This window comes from Bidens hawaiensis, unplaced genomic scaffold, assembly GCF_021521415.1.
Source record: "Bidens hawaiensis isolate Kalapana, Puna unplaced genomic scaffold, B.hawaiensis_p1.1 tig00011819_1, whole genome shotgun sequence".
Taxonomy (NCBI): domain Eukaryota; kingdom Viridiplantae; phylum Streptophyta; class Magnoliopsida; order Asterales; family Asteraceae; genus Bidens; species Bidens hawaiensis.
This window is the reverse complement of record NW_027491940.1, coordinates 511109-530892: the sequence shown is the minus strand read 5'-3', so window position 1 is coordinate 530892 and position 19784 is coordinate 511109. Positions and strand designations below refer to the sequence as shown.

The 19784-nt window shown below is 43.0% G+C and overlaps 1 pseudogene across 1 annotated transcript; it reads right to left on the bottom strand.

The window, feature by feature from the left end:
- Window positions 1-3945: 3945 nt before the first annotated feature.
- On the bottom strand, window positions 3946-18816 carry LOC143539165 (borneol dehydrogenase, mitochondrial-like; annotated as a pseudogene). Its single transcript, XR_013136382.1, has 2 exons — window positions 18775-18816; window positions 3946-4769 (listed from the first exon to the last, which is right to left on the bottom strand). The product of XR_013136382.1 is annotated as a borneol dehydrogenase, mitochondrial-like (transcript).
- Between the last annotated feature and the right edge of the window lie 968 nt (window positions 18817-19784).

Sequence of the window (19784 nt, the reverse complement as noted above, 5' to 3'; positions counted from 1 at the left end):
TGGGTGGGTGTATAGCAGGTTAGGTAAGGTTATTTTTCGGTTTGAATTTGACGGCTAAGCGGGGCTGTAAACGAGCCGAGTCAGAGTGTGCTCGAGCTCGAACTTAATCGAGCTGGATCGAGCTCGGCTCGTTTCCTTTATCGAGCTCGAGCTCGGCTCGTTTAAAGCTCGAGCCGAGCTCGAGCTTGTGCTTGTCGAGCCAGTCTCCTTTAATTTTTATTTTTTATTTTTTTTTATTTTACAAATTTTGATATATAAAAGACAAAAATATAATTTTAACATACATATTATATAAAATTTATAAATTAGAGAATTTGTAACCTTATATGTTTCATTTTCGTTATTCTTTTATAAGGTTTTAAGTATCGAGTGACATAATATATGTATAAGTATGATATTATTATATATAGATATTAAAATTTAGGGTTTAATTTAAACGAGCCAACAAGCCGAGCTAACGAGTCAAGCCAAAACCGAGCCATGAGCCGAGCTGACCCTGGCTCGAGCTCTACTCGTTTAGAAATCGAGCCGAGCTCATTTAGAATCGAGCTTTTTCAAGCCGAGCTTTTTTCAAGCTATTTTCGAGGAGTTTCGAGCGAGCCGCGGGCTTTTTGAACAGCCCTAGTGGTTAATGGGGAAAAAAATATTGTATTGCTTTTTGTGATGAGATGTATGTGAGATATTGGTGATTTTAATATTATCAAAATTATCCTATCGGTTAAATATTGATCAATATCGTCGATGTTATCGGTACCGATATTTTGACTGATATTATACTAAGGGACTGATAACCGATATATCGGTGATCTATCGACGATATCGACTGCATAGTTTGACGGTGCGTTTGGTTCGTGCACTATTTTTCGAAGGAAATTGAAATCTATTACTACGACCAAAACATATCGGACACGAGACTGCACATGACGTGTTGACCACCACCAGCAAGGGAGACGTAATCAACGACGTATGACCGATACATTAACACGTGTTAGATGCGTAATAATCAACAACGTACGACACACACGCTACTGGTGTCAAATTTGCGCCGACACGTTTTCGGTGCTTGTCACATTATTGGTTTCGGACGTGTTTTGAGCGCATGGTGTGTGAACTGGTGACGAATATGTAACCAGCGTACGACGTTGACTACACATTGCTAGTTTCACGTCTTGTCTTTTAATTAGTACACGGTTTACAAACCGAGTATGATATTGCGGGGTCTTTCATTAACCAAAGATCTCCATCATGGGATGTTGATAGAAGTATATTGTAACTTGAACAACGCCGCCAAATGATATACAACAGTATAAGATCGCATTAAAATCAAATGGTGTTTACTTGCTAAATATTGGTATGATACCCGCTTTGAAACACTTCACCCAAATTAAATATAGGTTGTTTCAAACTTTAATGTTATTTTTCTCACATGTGAAGGTTAGTAGAAGATAAAATGTTGTATTAAGGTTAGTAAAAGATAAAATGTTGTACATTATCAGTAAATACAAGTATTGAACCAAATATAAAAGCATTATTTTCTTTGCTGATACCGACCATGGCCTGTCTCTAGTTTAATGCATTTCTATACATAAAAATTCTATGTTTTTCTTTAAGAGTTTTAATCAAATACAAATTACTTTTATTATAAGAAATGTACAAATAACTAAAGTAATTATTATTATATTATAACTTTTGAATTAAAATAATTATTATTACACTATTTTATTTTTTATAATATAATTACCATAGTTCAAAATTGTAATTACTCTAAGTTAATGTTATGTTTAATATGTCAATTATTTGTGCTAAATCTCACCCATTTCTGTAAAACACATTTATGTTTATACAACTTACAAATTATAGTTAAAAAATCTTATATATTTAAAAATAACATATAAATCCTCATAGGATGATTAATGAATCCAATCTTGATTTTCCCATTTAGACATGTTTATAGAAGAAAAATTGGAAATGCAAATATTTAGATTTTAAGTTTAATTGTTTTAGTAAATTATGTGTGCCTTTTGTATTAGATGACGTGTGGGTGCAATGCTTATGTGTATTTCGAAAATGATAGTATTGTTGGGATGTGGTATTGTGAAAGGACCGCATAACATATATTGAGTTTGAAAACAATTTATTGATTTATTGGCTTTTTAAAAAAGCCAGTAGGTAAAAAAGGTGTTTGGCAAACGTAAATATCATTATTTTAGCATTTTGAAATGGTTAAATAAATGTTTTCAAAAAACAACAAATCATGTATTTTTAAAATGGCTTTTTGAAAAATCCAATAAATCAATAAGTTGTTTTCAAACTCAATCCCAACCATAGCAACACCATTTCCGGGCTGAAGCAGATTGCACTATCGTAATCAACCAAAAATTACTAGTTTTAATGTGTCGGCACTCGGCATATATGACTCTTTTTCTTCCAGATTACACCATAAGTATCTTGAATATGTTTCCAAATTTGTTTTAAAAAAGTTTTGATGTAAGGATCACTTACCACCTTAATAATCCAAATAATAATTTATTCATGATATTCATATAAAAATTAAAATGTTGCTCAAACTTAAGTTATGAATTGCAACTTTGAGAGTTTGAGGTGTGGGCCTTTATAATAATAATAATAATAATAATAATAATAATAATACTTTCTGTCATTAAACAGTAATAGTGTTATTAGTATTTATATTTTATACTAATAAGTGTTCATACTAATAATAAGAGGGTGTTTGGGATTGAGTTTTAAAAATGTTTATTGGCTTATTGGCTTTTTCAAGAAGCCAATAAGCTAACAAGGTGTTTGGTAAATGTAAAAGTCCTTTTTGTTTTGGCTTTTTGATTGGCTTGAAAAAGCTATTTTCCAAAAGCCTCAAATCCTAACTTTTCGAAAATGCTTTTGGTTTTTTGATTGAAAAATTACTAATCTACCCACCCTTTACCCAAATCGTAAATATAATAATATGACGTTCATTAATCTCTATTGTTCATCTCTTCGCTGTTCTTCTTCTCTCTTCTATCGTTGCAGCAACTATCATAAGTTTTCTTCACCGTTTCCTATATTTGACTTTTGGAAACATCACATATATCTTTATTTGCTTTTAGAAGGCTGCCATACACAGTGAAAAATTATAGTATTGTTATTTTTATATCTTTTGGAAACATCACCATAGTATTATTATTAACCAGCGCAATGAAGCAACATTCTTTGTAACATACAAAGTTTATTAACAGTTGATGTCGCGTACGTCATCTACTAATATTTTGCTTTGTTATGAAAAAATTATAACAGTTGATCGATAGACACTAATATTTTGTATACGCGTCATCTACTATATGTTTACTCAAACTTATATTTTAAGGTATATTATAGTTTGTATTTTTTTAGTTATAATTTTGTCTAAAAAAATTTGTAAAGTATATAAGATTATATGTAGTAGTAAATTAAGTATGCCCTTTTTGGTCATTTTACGTAAATAAGCTAAGCCAAACACTTAAAAAAATACATTATTAGCTTGTTGGCTTTTCCAACCATATAAGCTAATCCAAACACTTTTTTAAAAACTTCTTTATAAAAAATCATAAGCCAATAAGCATTTTTAACAAAAAAACACTTTTAGAGTTAAATAAGCAATCCCAAACACCCTCTAAAACCAAATGTGTTAAAAACCTTTGCCGAAACACAAAATTTAAGCTCAATACCACCATGGTCACTTGCAATAAACCTGAAATCAAATTATTGAACTTTAATTATGGTTTATAATCAAAATATCAAATTAGTTTCACCTTTTGCATATGTACCAACTATATATAAACTGATTTTAAAAATTTTGATTTAAAACTAAATAAAATTCAATAAAGAAGGAGTAGACGAAAACGAATAATATATTATAACTAATAACACAACACCACATTTCAATAAATTTCATCAAACTGGATAACTTATTATACATAAAAAAAGGACAATCATACTCATACATAACATACATAAGAGTGAGTGATGTATCGATTTATGAATCTAGTTTTTCACAGAGAACAAGCCAAACACGGGATTCAAAACACTGTAGCCACCATCGACGACCAAGTTATGTCCACTTATATAGCCAGACTCGTCACTCGCTAGAAAGAGAGTTGCATTCGCAATGTCTTGTGGTTCAAGTGACTTTCCCGCGAGGTTTGAGTGAACACCCGAGGAATCCTCAATGTGAAAGATTTTATGTGCCATCGCAGCTGGTATAACATCGCAGTTGATTCCTCCCAAGTTCCGCAGCAGCATTCTTTGTCAGTCCCACCACACCATGCTTTGAGCTTGTGTATGCGTGAGATGTAATCCCGCCCGTGATAGAAGCCACACTTGCAATCGTGATGATGCTCCCATTGCATTTTGGGATCATCACACGTGCCGCATGCTTGGTTCCTAGAAAAACTCCAGTCAGGTTGACGCTAATAACACGCTCAAAGTCTGATTTTTCGTTCTCTAAAATACTTAGTTTTGGCTCATCGATAATGCCTGCATTGTTAACCATGATATCTAATTTCCCGTGCCTAGTTATAGTAGTGTTCACGACATTCTCTAGGTCTGATTCGAGGGTTACATCGCAATGAATGAAAGAAACAAACTTGTCACCCAAGTCTTGACAAACCAATTCTCCGAGGTCATCTCTCACATCAGCAATCACTACTTTTGCTCCATGTTTTACGAACAACCTCACGATACATTCTCCGATGCCTCTAGCTCCACCGGTGACAATAGCTACCTTGTTTTCTAGTCTAGAACATATTTCATATCATAAGTAAAATAAATATAATATTGGAAAGTATATTACAAGGCTAGAAAGCTCAAACTCATTAAGGTCAAACTATATATGAGAAAAAAAAATTCTATCAAGAATACATTAAAAAAAACGAAGTTATAAGTGTGATTTACAATCACCAAATTATTATTATTAGTATTATTATTTACTTTTTTACTAAAATAAGTACATTTTTGTTTATATATTTAAACAACAAGCAAGCTAATCAGATTTTTATGTCAAAAAATTCATTGGATGTATCATAAAGTTCAAGAACAAAATAAAGTCAAATAGTTGTCTACTTATTGAAACATGGATGAATGATGGGATGTGAATGCTATAAGTAAATGCATCATTATAGTCATCTAGTCTTGTTATTCTATATATGTGTTTTAACTTCTATAACTTGATTCAAAGATGTTAAACAATAAAACAAAGGCTTTTTGGTTATTTCAAATTAAATTCTTGTTGGTTTAGTGTGGTTGTTATTTTTGAGAAGCTAAGATTGAGTATTCTTTTTTGTGTTAATAATAAAAAAAATCAAGTTTTCTTTAAGACTAACTTGATATATAAAAACTCACATGAGTAGCAAATACCTAAAGAATTTGTTTTAGTTATAATGTTAAAAAAATGGAAAGCTGGATTTAAACAGTCCAAATAAATAGTTGGCAGCTGATGATTCTATATTTTAACATATTTGTTTTCAACAAGCAGCGACTAGCGGAAGCATAACTCCGTTAGTCTCCGGTTGCTGGAAAAACGTTTTTGGCTGGAAAACACAGCATGAAAACCACTGTCGCCACCACCTGAACACCATCACTTGAATAGCACCACTTGAACACCACACCGCCGATCGACAACCACCACGTGAACATCACCACCACTGTCGATCGACAACCACCACCGTTGACCACCATTACCAGAACACCACCATCAGCGATATTTCTAGGGTTCTGGCGACCTCAATAATTATGACTTTTACTTAAAAAAAAGTTCTTAAAGGTTCGATCTAGTCATCTAGAGGTGCATAGAGGTTTTGAAGGAAAAGGTTAGGTTTTTCAACGAAAAACAGTTTTATGGCCGAAAATGTTTTTCTGAAAACCACCACCTAGGGTTCCAACGACCTCAATAATTGGGCTTTTACTAAAAAAAAGGTTTATAAATGTCCGATCTAAGGTTACAAAGAGATTTGGAGCGAGATTATTGAGTTTGCCGGTGAAAAGAGAGTTTTCCGACGACCGAAGACTAACTGAGTTACGTTTCCGTTAGTCGCGGCTCGTTGAGAATAAATATATTTGAAGAAACGTGGATCTACTCACTGGTAGCAGATCTACTTTCCTCGGGTATGATTAAACTGTTTCACCGATGGTTCTTCTGGATCCGTGTTCTTCCACCTACAAAATGAACGGGGTAACCCTCCGGCGTGAGAATCAGTATCTTTGTGGAGAAGATAATAATGTGTGAGTCAGTGAATCTCAAGAGTCTTGCTGAATCGCTGACTACTCTTGATTGTGTGACTGTGTGTTTTTCTGTAGCTGACTGTGAGTGAATATAATTCAATATGATTGAATGTGATATCACTGCTTGTAACTGTCAATGATTGAGTGTGAATGAATGTGTCATCAAAGTGGAGTTGATGCTGTATTTATAGTGCTAGGGTTTCCACTGGTTGGGCTCAGCCTCGTTGGCCTCCTCCAATCGCACTGCGCCACGTGTCCTCTGGGACACCTGGCGCTTTCTCGTTGGTTGTAATCATGTGGTAGCACATGTGTCATGCTGAGTTGTCGACCTTTCATTTGGCAGCTGTCAACATCAGCATATTCTTACTCCTTAAAAAGATGCCTTCTAGAAGAGTGCCTGACGTGCACAATCAAGGTTGCCCTGATCCTGATTTGGATAAGGACGAGGTTGATTATGTGTACGTGTGATATGCGCCCATCCTGAGGATGCGCGAAGTCTTCTTTTTATTCTCACGCGCAGATATTTCATGCGCAGGTGTGATATGCACGAGCGTGTGATATGCGCCGCGCGCTGGTGCGCCACGCGCATATGTGACGCGCGAGCATATGTGATGTGCAAGAGCATGCGATATGCGCCGCGCGCATATGTGATGCGCGAGCATATGATGCCTGAGCATGTTTTGTATGCGCCATGCGCCTGGGTTTTGGCTTTGTGCCTTCATAATGTCTTTATCTTGTGGGTTGACCCGCCTTGCTTGGTGTTGAGGCGGGTACATACCTCTTCAAGCCCCCCCAGTCTAATGTGTGTCTTATCTTGCGCGAGCGTGGTAAGATAGATATTAGACTCACTGAATTGTCCTTTTATAGGGGGTTTTGTCGTTTTCTTGGTTGTTTCCATCGTCGCGCGAAGTTCTATCCAGTTGGTTGAAAACGAAAGGTCCAAACACGTGGTTGGTTGGTGATGACGTGCGCCGTAAACGTGTCAGACGTTTCGTGTGCTCGAGGTGCTACAGTTGCCTTTCACGTCCCCTCACACAGCTGTCTTGAACACGTGTCGCACTCGCATTGGTTAGTACCTGCGAGTGGGGGCGCGTCTCTGTTCCGTGGCAGGTCGGTTACATCTTTTTGTCCCCTCACACAGCTGTTAGGGACACGTGTCGCGCCTTCGTTGGGTTGCCCCTGCGAGTGGGGGCGCGTGAAATCCGATCAGCTGCCACATTTCTCTCTCCTGGGCCTATAAAAGCAGGCCCTTAGGAAATTTTTATCTTCATCTTCATTGTTGCTAAAATTCAAATTTCTGCTTTCACTTTCTGATTTGAGTGTTTACATCGATTCGAATCCTCGATTATCGGCTATTACAGTTGTATGTCTGATAGTTCATACTCGTCTAGCCCTTCAATCACCTCCGTTGCCTCTCGAAGACGCCGTGTGAAATCTGTGGTGATGTCGACATTGAAGCAAAAGGGGAAGGGGAAGAAGGTTGTTGAGACCACATCGGAGGAAGTAGGGAGGACCAAGGCCACCAAAAGGTGGAATGAAATCCCCTGCAAATTGAAGCAGGCAGATCTCGACAACCTCATCACCTCTCAGGGCTTTCCCACCCTGTTTGGCTGCATGTTGCCTAGGTCCGGGCAAACGGCGGCGGACCCGCCTGCCGGCTATATATCCCTATATAGCCACTTTTTCACCCACTGCAACCTTCGTCTCCCGATGACAAGGTTTGTGGGTGCACTGTTGAAGTTCTATGGGATTCACATATCCCAAGTCCATCCGTTTGGACTCGTGCGCGTGACTCACTTTGAGTTCATGTGCAAATCCCAGCGCGAGGAACCCACTCCTCGGCGCTTTCAATATTTTTATAAGGCCAAGATCCAAGACAATTGGATATCTTTTATTCCTCGCAGTCAGAAGGTGAAGTGCTCCACTATTTCATTCAAGAGCCTTCATGACTGGTCTGAGAGGTTTTTTTACATTAAGGCCGGTGTGATCCCCATCCGTATGACCATGCGCTCTATCACTTCTGCGCCTGCGGATGAGGGTGTCCTCAAGAACCCAACTGGCGCATGGGTTAAGAAACTGACCGCCGAACCATCCCCCGCGTAGAAAATTTGCGAGGAGGCGCTGGTTGGGGTCGGCATGAGCAGGCTCTGGGCCGACAGCGCGCTTGAGCCCGTTATCCAAGTCGACGGGTTGTGTAAGTTTTTTTTTTTTTTTTGTTTTTTTTTGTTTTTTTTTTTTTTCGTTGCGCGAACATCGTTCTTTTGCTGATATCATTTAACTTGTCTTTGCGCAGTCACCAAGGATTACATCCTTGCCGCTTATGATGAACATGTGGAGGGCGGCTCCGTCGAACTTGGCGTTGGGGAGGTTGGTTTCCCGGATCGCTTCGATGACATGTTCATCCCAGTGGATCTGGATTTTGACTTTGACGGTGACGCGCCTGGTAAGCCTTCGCACTCCTGCTCATTCCTTTAGAATACCCAAGTTTATTAACAGTTCTGTCGCTTGTTTTTGTAGATGCGCTTGAAAACTACGAGCTAGAGCTCGCGGAAGAGGAGGAGGAGGAAGAGGAGGCGCCTCTACTAAAGCGCAAAGCTAAGGGGAAATCTGGCGCAGGGGCCAGTAAGAAACAGAAGAAAGAGGACACCCCTGTCGCTCATCCCCATGCTCAAACGAAGGGACCTAAGGAAACCCAGGTGTTTACCACAAAGGTTTCTTTAGCTTCTCTGCCTGTGAGAGTGGGCAGACCTCCTGTCCACTTGAGGTATGGTGGCGTCGCCTCCTCCTTTCGCGCGGCTGAAGAGAGAAGCAGTGCCGCGCCTGCAACAGGTATACTTTATTTATCTTCATCTGGCTGAATTGTTATTAAACCTTTGCTCCTTTAAATGTTTGCAGAGGCAGCGACGGTAACAGATCAGCCGCAGGCGCCACAAGGTGCCACGGCTGCGCCGGGGACTCCATCGAAGTCCCCTGTTCTACCCTCTGAAAAGGGTAGAATGGATTTTATGGCGATGTTCGATGCGCGAACAGAATTGCGCCAAGGTAAGTTTTGCACATATGTCTTCTGAATTTTTCCCTTTGGAGTCAGTCATAAACAATTTTTCGTTGTTTATTTGTTCATAGGAGTTGTAGCTGGCGCAACAGTTGCTGGTGATACTCCTGGCGCCGCTGCCGGCGCCGCTGGTTCTGGTCCTGCTCCTGCTAGTGCTGAGTCTCCCCTTATTGGGATTACCAAGGAGCAGGAAACCGTATTGCGCGCCGAACTGGCGGTGTCGAGACCTCCCTCGCCTCCTCCTGCACGCAGCCCTCCCCGCGAGGCTGGCTTGGAGCCTTCCAGGTCGCAGGAGAAGAGGCCTGTTGAAGAAGATGAGGAGGACGAGGGGGTTCAAGTTGAAGACTCCTTGGGAGACCGCGCCAGCCCTGTGATGCCGCAAGTGTTCGCAGCGCAGACTTCTGGTGGGGCTGGCGCTGCCTTTCCTGCTTCATCCCCGCAGGTATGTATTGATTTGTTGGTGCGCTGCGCGTACCTCCATATAAGTATGTTTTATGACTTAGAACTTTTCTTGTGTTTTGCAGGAAGGTGTCCACGTTTACCGCCCGAGATGGAATATTAATGAAGAGAGTTCCTTTCAATCCATGGGCGTATGCGAGGACTTCTGGGCTCATGCCGTGCCTCCTACTGAAAGGAGGTATCAGGAGGAGCGCACCCGCGCGGACTTGCTGAACGACCATGTTTTCGCTGGGTCGGCTTTCTTCGCTGCTTCCCAAGAGCTTCGTCGTGATTATATTAAAGTACGCGACGCTCTTGTGGAAGCCCAGCGAGAGGCTAAGGTGGCCGCCTGGAACCTGTCTGATGCTCGCGCGCGAGCTGAGAAACTCCAGGCGGAGCTCAGTGAAAACCGAGCAAGTGCCAACACCGCATACATCAAGCGCGGGCATGAGCTCCAAGCTGCGCGGGAGAAGCAGCAGTTGGCGGAGGCCGAAGTTGCCAAGTACGCGCGCAGAGTGCGTGTCTTGGAACAGCAGGCCGAGGCGCGTGACCAAGCTATCATCCAGAGTATCACTGAGAAATCATCACTGGAGAGCGAGGTTGCGCGCCTGAAAAGGGATTTGGCGGCCGCGCAGGCCGATAGAGATGAGGCCTTGGCCACGGCGGCGTCTAGCCAGGAAGCACTTGGTGCTGCGCAGGCGGAGAAAGAAAAAATTTTGGCGGCAGCAGCGTCTGATAAGGAGGAACTAAAAAAGGCTAAGGAAACTGTTGAGTTATTAAACTCTCAGGTTCCTGCCCTCGAGACGTCTGTTGCTGGCCTCGCGCAGGATCGCCAATGGCTGGTGTCACAGGGCATGGCTCGCTGCGCTTTGGCGATGAAATATTCCGCCGAGTTTCAAGCCCTTGTGATGGACTGCAATGCCGCCGCGCGTTTGGTGGGCCGAGCTGAAGGGTTTACGGATGGGTATGAGTATGGCATGTTGAGGAAGAACCCATCCGAGTACCCTTACAAGAGCGATGCGGCCTGCGCGGACATGGCCGCGGTGGGGGAAAAGTATATGAATACTCCCATCCCCATCCTTATGCAGGTACCTTGATCTTAATGAGTTTTACTTTACTAACTTTTCTAAGTGTTTTGTACTCATTACTTTTCTAATGATTTACAGATAGCTGCGCTTGCTGACCAGCCCGACCTCGGCGCGCTAAAGAAGTTGCTTGATGATTGCGAGAGGGCTGGTGGCGATGATGGTGGCGCGGGGGATGTTGCCCCTGCCAGCGGCTCTGGCGCGGCGAAAGAATCTGCTCGTGACACCGTTGTGATCGAAGACTCCAATGAGGAGGAAGAACTTGACTATGGTCAGTTCGGGGATGAGGAGCAGACCGCGCCAGATGCTGCGGGAGATGATGAGGGTGATGAAGCGGCTGACGTCGACGTGGAGACTTGAGAAGCCCTTCATCAAATTTTGTATATTTATTTTTTTATACTTGTAATTTGTAACTCATCATACTTGTAAATTTCGATCCAATGGAATGAAACTTGTTCTCTCCTTTTCATATCTTGCGCATTTCCATTCATCTCTTCATGTTTGGTTGTATAGATATAAGATATGCTTGCACGTTAAAATAAGAACAAGGTTGTAAGGAAATTATTCACTTAACCTCTGTTCTATTTTGTTTGTGGTTCTCGCAGTATCTTGCTCATGCTGACATGCGCGCTAACTTTTCGTTATTTCTTTTTCGCGCGTCGTTGTCGCGCGGTATGGAAGTATGAGTTTAGCCATTACATGTCAGCTTGTGTTACTCAGATATCCACTATGGTTCCGCGCGCGGCCTCGACCTGAGACCTTAACATGATATGGCATGTACTTTGCCTTAGTTTTGTTTAAGGATTTTTATGATCAGGCTGCGCGGGATGTAAGATGGATGTTTGTGAGTGTTTTGAGCTAAGGCTCTTTGTTTTGGGCTAAGGCCCTGACGTTTTTAGAGTTAAGACTCATTAACGTGTTTGAGCTAAGGCTCGTAATTTTGGGCTAAGGCCCTGACGTTTTAGAGTTAAGACTCGTTAACGCGTTTGAGCTAAGGCTCGCGCATGTATGTTTTACTTCGCTTTATTTTGTTTTGAAGTCAATATAGTGTTGTCATATTGTTCCAATTTAATAAAGGAAGTGTGAAACATGTATGCAAAGGTAATAGAACAAATATTGAAAGATAGCGCGACAAATATTGAAAGATAGCGCGAATCATCATTCATGATGGCTTAAAAGCCTTGATTACAAATTTGAACTTTTTACATGAAGCATTTTCTAAGTTGTGCCGCGTTCCACGCGCGCGGTATCTTTTTTCCATTCAAATCTTTTAAAGCGTACGCGCCTTTCCCCAAATCTTCTGAAATTTGATAAGGTCCCTCCCAATTGGGGGACATTTTTCCTGGGGGTATTGCGCGACTAGCTTCATTGTTTCGAAGGACAAAATCATTTTTCTTGAAGTGGCACTCTTTAACGCGCTGATTATAATATTTTTCCAGCTTTTTCTTGTATCTGGCTTCATTAATGATAGCCGCTTCTCTGCGCCCTTCAAGCAAGTTAAGGTCCAATCTTCTTTCGCGCTCGTTATCAGTTTTGCTCATCATGAGTACCCTATGGGATGGGCATCCAATTTCCGCTGGGATCATAGCCTCTGTCCCATAGGTTAGGCTGAACGGTGATTCGCCATTGCTAGTTTTGCTTAATGTCCTGTGCGCCCACAGGACATTAGGTAACTCTTCGACCCAAGAATGGGATTCTCCCTCCAACCTTTTCTTCAGCCCATTTAGCAAACTTTGATTCGCGCGCTCCACTTGGCCATTCCCCTGAGGGTGGTAGACGGACGTGAAGATTTGGTTGATGTGCAATTCTTTGAGCCAGCTTGATATCTTCCTGTCAGTGAATTGTTTGCCATTGTCGCTCACAATTTCCATAGGAAGGCCAAAACGGCAAATGATGTGGCTCCAGATAAATTGCTTCATCGCCTCAGCTGTGATTTTTGCTAGTGGCTTGGCTTCAACCCATTTTGTGAAATAGTCTATCGCCACTACCAAAAATTTCACTCGCCCTTGCGCTTGCGGCAGGGGCCCCACAATATCAATGGCCCATTTGTGGAAAGGCCATGCGGAGGTGACTGGAATCAAGTTGTTCTTTGGACGCATGGTGTTTGGCGCGTAGCTCTGACATGCCTTGCATTTTTGGATTTCTTTTAGCGCATCCAAGTACATGCCTGGCCAATAGTAGCCTGAGCTCATCGCCTTGGCAACCACCATGCGCGGACCAGCGTGAATTCCACAGATTCCTTCATGAATCTCCTTAATCACATAGGTTGCTTCTTCAGCATCCAGGCATTTCATGAGCGGTCCAAGATAAGAGCGCCGATATAATGTACTATCAAGTAATTCATAGTTCTGTGCCTTGTGTCTTATCTTTCTCGCCTGTGCGCGATCATCCGGTAACTTCCCCTCGTTCAGGAATTCCATTATTGGAGTTATCCAGGATGAAGGAGTTGTATGAATTACAAGGACCGATTGCGTTTGCACTGACGGGCTGCTCATTATTTCCACCCTGACATCTTTGCCAAAGTGATCAAAATTAGTTGATGCCATTTTACTCAACGCGTCAGCGGACTTGTTTTCGCTGCGCGCGATGTGTATGATTCTGAAGAAGTCAAACTGCTCAACGAGCTTTTTTGCCTGCTCTAGATACAGAGGCATTGTGTTCTCCTTGGCGTCATATAGGCCGTTGACCTGAGCAGCTACCAAGTAAGAATCAACATGCGCCTTTAGTCTTTTAACCCCAAACTTGCGCGCGATGCGCAGACCAGCCAGCAGGGCTTCATACTCAGCCTCATTGTTGGTACTCTTGAAGTCCAACCTGATAGCATAAGTATATTCATGATTATCAGGGTCCACCAGTTTGAGGCCTGCGCCGGACCCTTCGCTGTTGGAGGCTCCATCAGTGAATAGCCTCCAAACATCTTCTTCATCATTTGCTCGCGGAGGGTCTACCTCGCGCTGAGCTTCTTCAATCTTTCCCTCTGGGATTTCCGTGATGAAATCCGCCAAAACTTGACCCTTTATCGCTGGACGGGGCTTATAAGTGATCGTGTGTTCACCTAATTCCAGCGCCCACTTTGTCAGCCTTCCGGAGAGCGCGGGACGTCGCAAGACTTGCTGGATGTTGTAACCAGTCAGAACTTCAATAGGATGACCATTGAAGTATCTATGGAGCTTGCGCGACGCGTGTGTTAGTGACAAAACTAACTTTTCCATGATGGAATAGCGCGTCTCAGGGTCTGTGAGCACCCGACTCACATAGTATATCGGCGTTTGTATCCCCTTGCGATCCACCAATAATACTGCGCCGATCGCGCGGTCTCCAGCTGACAGGTACAATGTAAGGGTCTCGCCAGGAAGTGGAGCTGTGAGCGCTGGCAATTTAATGAGACATTCTTTTATCTCAGTGAAAGCTTGCTCGGCCTCAGGCGTCCACTTGAATTGGCTCTTCTTCAAACAGTTCCTCAAGGTGTTAACGAATGGAGTAGATTTGCTGGCGTGGTTCGCTAGGAACCTGTTAATTGACACCAATCTACCATTCAGCTTCTGAACCTCTTTCATGGTGGATGGTGAAGGCATGTCAAGGATGGCTTCCACCTTTTCAGGGTTCACCTTGAAACCATCCTTAGTGACCATTACACCAAGAAATTTCCCCTCTTCTGCGCCGAAAGTACATTTGCTCGGGTTGAGCTTCATGTTAACCTCCGTTAGGCGCTGAAGAGTTTCCTCGATGTCTTTGAGCATTTGTCTCTCCTCCCTGCTCTTGATCACCAAATCATCGACGTAGACTTCTAGATTTCTTCCGATTTGTTCACTGAAAACCGAATCCATAAGTCTCTGATAGGTTGCGCCCGCATTCTTTAAACCAAAGGGCATTTTTGTGTAACAAAAAACACCCTTGTCGGTTCTGAAGGCCGTCTTGTCTTCATCCTGTGGTGCCATTTGAATCTGGTGATAGCCTTTGTAGGCATCCAGGAAACATTTGAGCTTGAATGGCGCCACGGAGTCCACCTTTGCGTCGATGTTTGGGAGGGGGTAACAATCTTTTGGACATGCTTTGTTGAGGTCCTTGAAGTCAATACACATTCTCCATGACCCGTTGCTTTTCTTTACCATCACAGGATTGGCTACCCATGTCTGGTATCGAATCGGGCGGATGATGTTTGCGCGCAACAGGTCCTCCACTTGCTCATTCATGGCCTTCGCCTTTTCATCCCCCATGATTCTCTTTTTCTGTGCAATTGGCTCCACCGACTTAAACGTGTTAAGAGAATGTTGCGCCAAGTCTCGCGGGACCCCCATCATATCGGAGTGTTGCCACGCGAAAACCGACGTGTATTTTGTGAGCAACTTTTTCATTCTCAATCTCGTTTCGTCTGAAATGGTAGCGCCAATTGTGACCGTTTGCTCTGGGAATTTTGGGTTTAAAATCCACTTCTCTGGCGCATTGTCAGCCATTGTAAGTTTCATTCTCCCTTCCCGCGGCGTGCTTGTCACTGCGCACAAATGATCGCGGTAAACAAATGCTACGCCTGTTGGTGTAGGGATCCCCAATGCGCCGTGCGCTGGCGACGGTACAGCATTAAATTGGGCAATCGTTCCCCTACCCAGGATCATATTGTGGCATGACGTGGTGGGCAAGACCAAGAAGTTGACAACTTCGGCTCGCTTGTGCTCATCATCCCCCATAGTTAGTTCAAACTGAATCTGGCCTAGGGGATGTATGATTTCATTTGAGACACCACAGATTGGTGCGTTCACAATTTCGAGCCGCGCTTGGTCTGCCGGGTCTAACTTTCTGAAACACTGCTCATACATAATGTCAGATTCGCTTCCAGTGTCCACCAGGACCTTTGACACTTCGTAATGAGCAATGTGTGTGGTAATGACGAGAGGACTGCTTATTGAAGGGCCTCCCCTGATTCTTGGGAAGATGACTTGCTGCTCGCGCCAATCTCCGTGGATTTGCGCGCTTCTCTTTCTTGACGTCTGCCCTTGTCGTCCCCCCTCAGCCACACAGATTCTTTTGTACTTCTTGCTGGCAGAGGCTCCCTCCGGTTGCTCATCTTCTATTCTTTGGTTTTTTACCAAGTGAGCCAGCCTGCCCGACTTTACATCATTCTCGATCGCATCCTTTAAATGATGGCATGCGTCGGTGTTGTGGCCCGGGGACCTGTGAAATTCACAATATTTGCCACTGTTTTGCGGTCCCTTGTAGTGTAGTTGTTTGGGGGGCTTGAATTGGACATTCTCAGTACTTAACACCTGTGAAGGTGTTTTAGTGAGGGGCGTCCATATTCTTGGCAAAGGTCTGCTAGGATCTCTGCCGCCCTCCCTCTTGTCACCCTCCCCGCGATTACGAACTTCTTTTTGGGGCTGTGGTGAGGTTGGTTGCGCTTGTTTTTCCGCGGAAGAAAAACTTGTTGGCTGCAACCTGGACCATACAGAGTTCTGTTTGGCCCTCTTATCTTTGCTGCGCGGTGATTCTGCCTGATGCGCTCTTTCTCTTGCCCTATCTTGGGCAATCTGTTTCTCATTTCTCGCGAAAACTCGCGATGCCTCCATTAACTTGGCCCACGTGGTGGGCATACCATCTTTGCTTACAAGAGCCCGGCGGAGTTGGTCACTGCGCGCGCCTTGTATAAAGGCCACGCGCAGGAGCTGCTCAGTTATGCCCCCGATTGCCAGGGATTCCTGATTGAAACGAGTGATGTAATCTTCAATCGTTTCATCATTCCTGCGTATGCAGTGCATGATGTCATCAGGATCGCGCGTGTGCCTGCGCTGCTGTACGAAGTGGGCTTGGAACTTTTCTAATAGTTCCTCGAACCCATCAATTTGCCCTGTCGGCAAGCTCTCGAACCATACCCGCGCTGCGCCCGTGAGGCAGCGAGCAAACATATGACACCATGTTGGCATCGTCCAGCTCTCTAGGTTTCCCGTGTTATAGAAACCTTGCAAAAATTCATCTGGATCTGTTGTGCCATCATATTTGCCCAGACCACTTGGCATCTTTGTCTTGTGCTGGATGGTAGCCTGCGCGATGCGCGCAGTAAACTTTGAGTGTTTTACCAGGATGGCTGGTCTATAGGGCGTGGTTACGTCCACTTGCCCTCTGATCGGCGGGCTGTACGGCATGTGCAGATCCAGATCTGCTCTGGCTCCAGGCGCCATGTTCACAGGCGCGCGAAGCTGTGAGCCTCCTGCATGAGTATCCCGTGTCTTCCTCATGCTATGCACTTCTTCATCACTGAACTCAGTGTGTGCAGTGTGAACAGAATGTCCCTCTTCCGGCGCGCGCGGCCTCTTTGTAGTCTGCTTATCAAAAGCTTGCCTTTGTGCTTGGTCGGCTAGCTTCTTCTGCTTGACCATGTCGTTGTACTTTTCAATCAGACGCCGCTGCTCGTTTATGAGCCATTCATTCGGATCATTTGCTTCATCTTCTGGACCCATTGGTCCTTTCAGCTTCGCGCCGGCCATATTTTGTAACGTGTGATCGTCTGGAGGAGTTTCAGTCTGGCCGTGAGGGGTTGTGACGAAGGGACGGTTGCTGGTGGTACGCGTAGAATCACGCGGAACCCTCAGAACCTGCTGTCCGTCGTTAACACCCTCACGTTCAATATCCTCCAGAGCTTGATCAACGTTACGAACTCCAGAAACCATGGTGATTGATTTTTTTGTAGATCTGGATGAGATCTGATTGCCGTTTGTAACAGTGGATGGCGCCAATGAAGAAACGTGGATCTACTCACTGGTAGCAGATCTACTTTCCTCGGGTATGATTAAACTGTTTCACCGATGGTTCTTCTGGATCCGTGTTCTTCCACCTACAAAATGAACAGCGCCGTTACTTACCCCTCAGAAAGGGACAGAGGGGTCCTCTTTGGGGTAACCCTCCGGCGTGAGAATCAGTATCTTTGTGGAGAAGATAATAATGTGTGAGTCAGTGAATCTCAAGAGTCTTGCTGAATCGCTGACTACTCTTGATTGTGTGACTGTGTGTTTTTCTGTAACTGACTGTGAGTGAATATAATTCAATATGATTGAATGTGATATCACTGCTTGTAACTGTCAATGATTGAGTGTGAATGAATGTGTCATCAAAGTGGAGTTGATGCTGTATTTATAGTGCTAGGGTTTCCACTGGTTGGGCTCAGCCTCGTTGGCCTCCTCCAATCGCACTGCGCCACGTGTCCTCTGGGACACCTGGCGCTTTCTCGTTGGTTGTAATCATGTGGTAGCACATGTGTCATGCTGAGTTGTCGACCTTTCATTTGGCAGCTGTCAACATCAGCATATTCTTACTCCTTAAAAAGATGCCTTCTAGAAGAGTGCCTGACGTGCACAATCAAGGTTGCCCTGATCCTGATTTGGATAAGGACGAGGTTGATTATGTGTACGTGTGATATGCGCCCATCCTGAGGATGCGCGAAGTCTTCTTTTTATTCTCACGCGCAGATATTTCATGCGCAGGTGTGATATGCACGAGCGTGTGATATGCGCCGCGCGCTGGTGCGCCACGCGCATATGTGACGCGCGAGCATATGTGATGTGCAAGAGCATGCGATATGCGCCGCGCGCATATGTGATGCGCGAGCATATGATGCCTGAGCATGTTTTGTATGCGCCATGCGCCTGGGTTTTGGCTTTGTGCCTTCATAATGTCTTTATCTTGTGGGTTGACCCGCCTTGCTTGGTGTTGAGGCGGGTACATACCTCTTCAATATTAAAAGATGAGACTGACAACACTCAACTCATTAGTTGGGTCTGTTATTTGCCAATAGTCCATACTGTGAATTATTTAATCCATTTTGTTAATGCACATTGTTCACTTGTTAACTAATAAAGCCAACTTATATATAACTAACTATATCAAAGATTCAATGATTGTGAAACTAAGCTTAATTAAACAATTTATTTATTATATGACAATAGTGAAGAATATGCATACCTTGGTACATGAGTCGAAGAAGCCATTAATATTGCCACCAGATTCTTATCTCTTGAATGGTTAGACACTTAGATGTGAAAATTGGATCATCATATATATAGTCTCACACACTCACTAACTATTTGGAAAACAAATTTTTTTAATAGTGCATGATATAGACATATTTAGTTATTTAAATTCATTTTCTCTGTTCAAACTAGAAAATCTGTTTTACTTTACATGTAAATTCATTATAAAATGTTAATCAGATCCTACCAAAACCATACTAACTAATGAAATCGAGCAAAACACAACTTATCACTTGATATTCTTATGTGTAAGGTGGAATTAATACCATTTTAGATAACTTATAAAGATAAAATATATCTTACTCTTTTTCACAAATCGGAAATCCAAATTTATAAGGTGTACATCGAGTAGTAATGAGATCGGTATCATGCCCGTATTGAGTACCAACTAACGTACCAAATTTATTGATGTGGCACGGGTACAAGTATAAGTACGATACTCGCTTTGGTATTGATCGTACCGTAACAATGCCCGTATTGAGTACCGAGTACCGTACCAAATTTATTGGTATGGGTATCGGTGCGATACCTGCTCTGGTTTTTTGTTTTTTTTTTGTTTTTTTTTTGTTTTCTTTTCGCTAATGGATATATTTTGAATGTAATCATTGGTGGATTAAACACTCATTAAGTGCATGGATTAAACATCTGGAATAAGTCTTGACACTGCTAAAGAGTAATGATCACATTAAAGACTCGTTAAACAGGCGGAATCCTCGACGTCAGTTACACTTATGAAGATTATCTTAACTAAATGATCCTCTAAATGATCACCTAACAACTAGAAGATCAATCCTACATGAAGAACTGCATGGAAGCTAAGCTGACCAAGGTCCAAAGGCTAGTTTGAAGACCAAATTAATAGTATTAGTTGCGGCATACCGATTACTATATAAATGAGGCTATGATGAACAAAATAAGACACTTGCACCTCACCACATACAC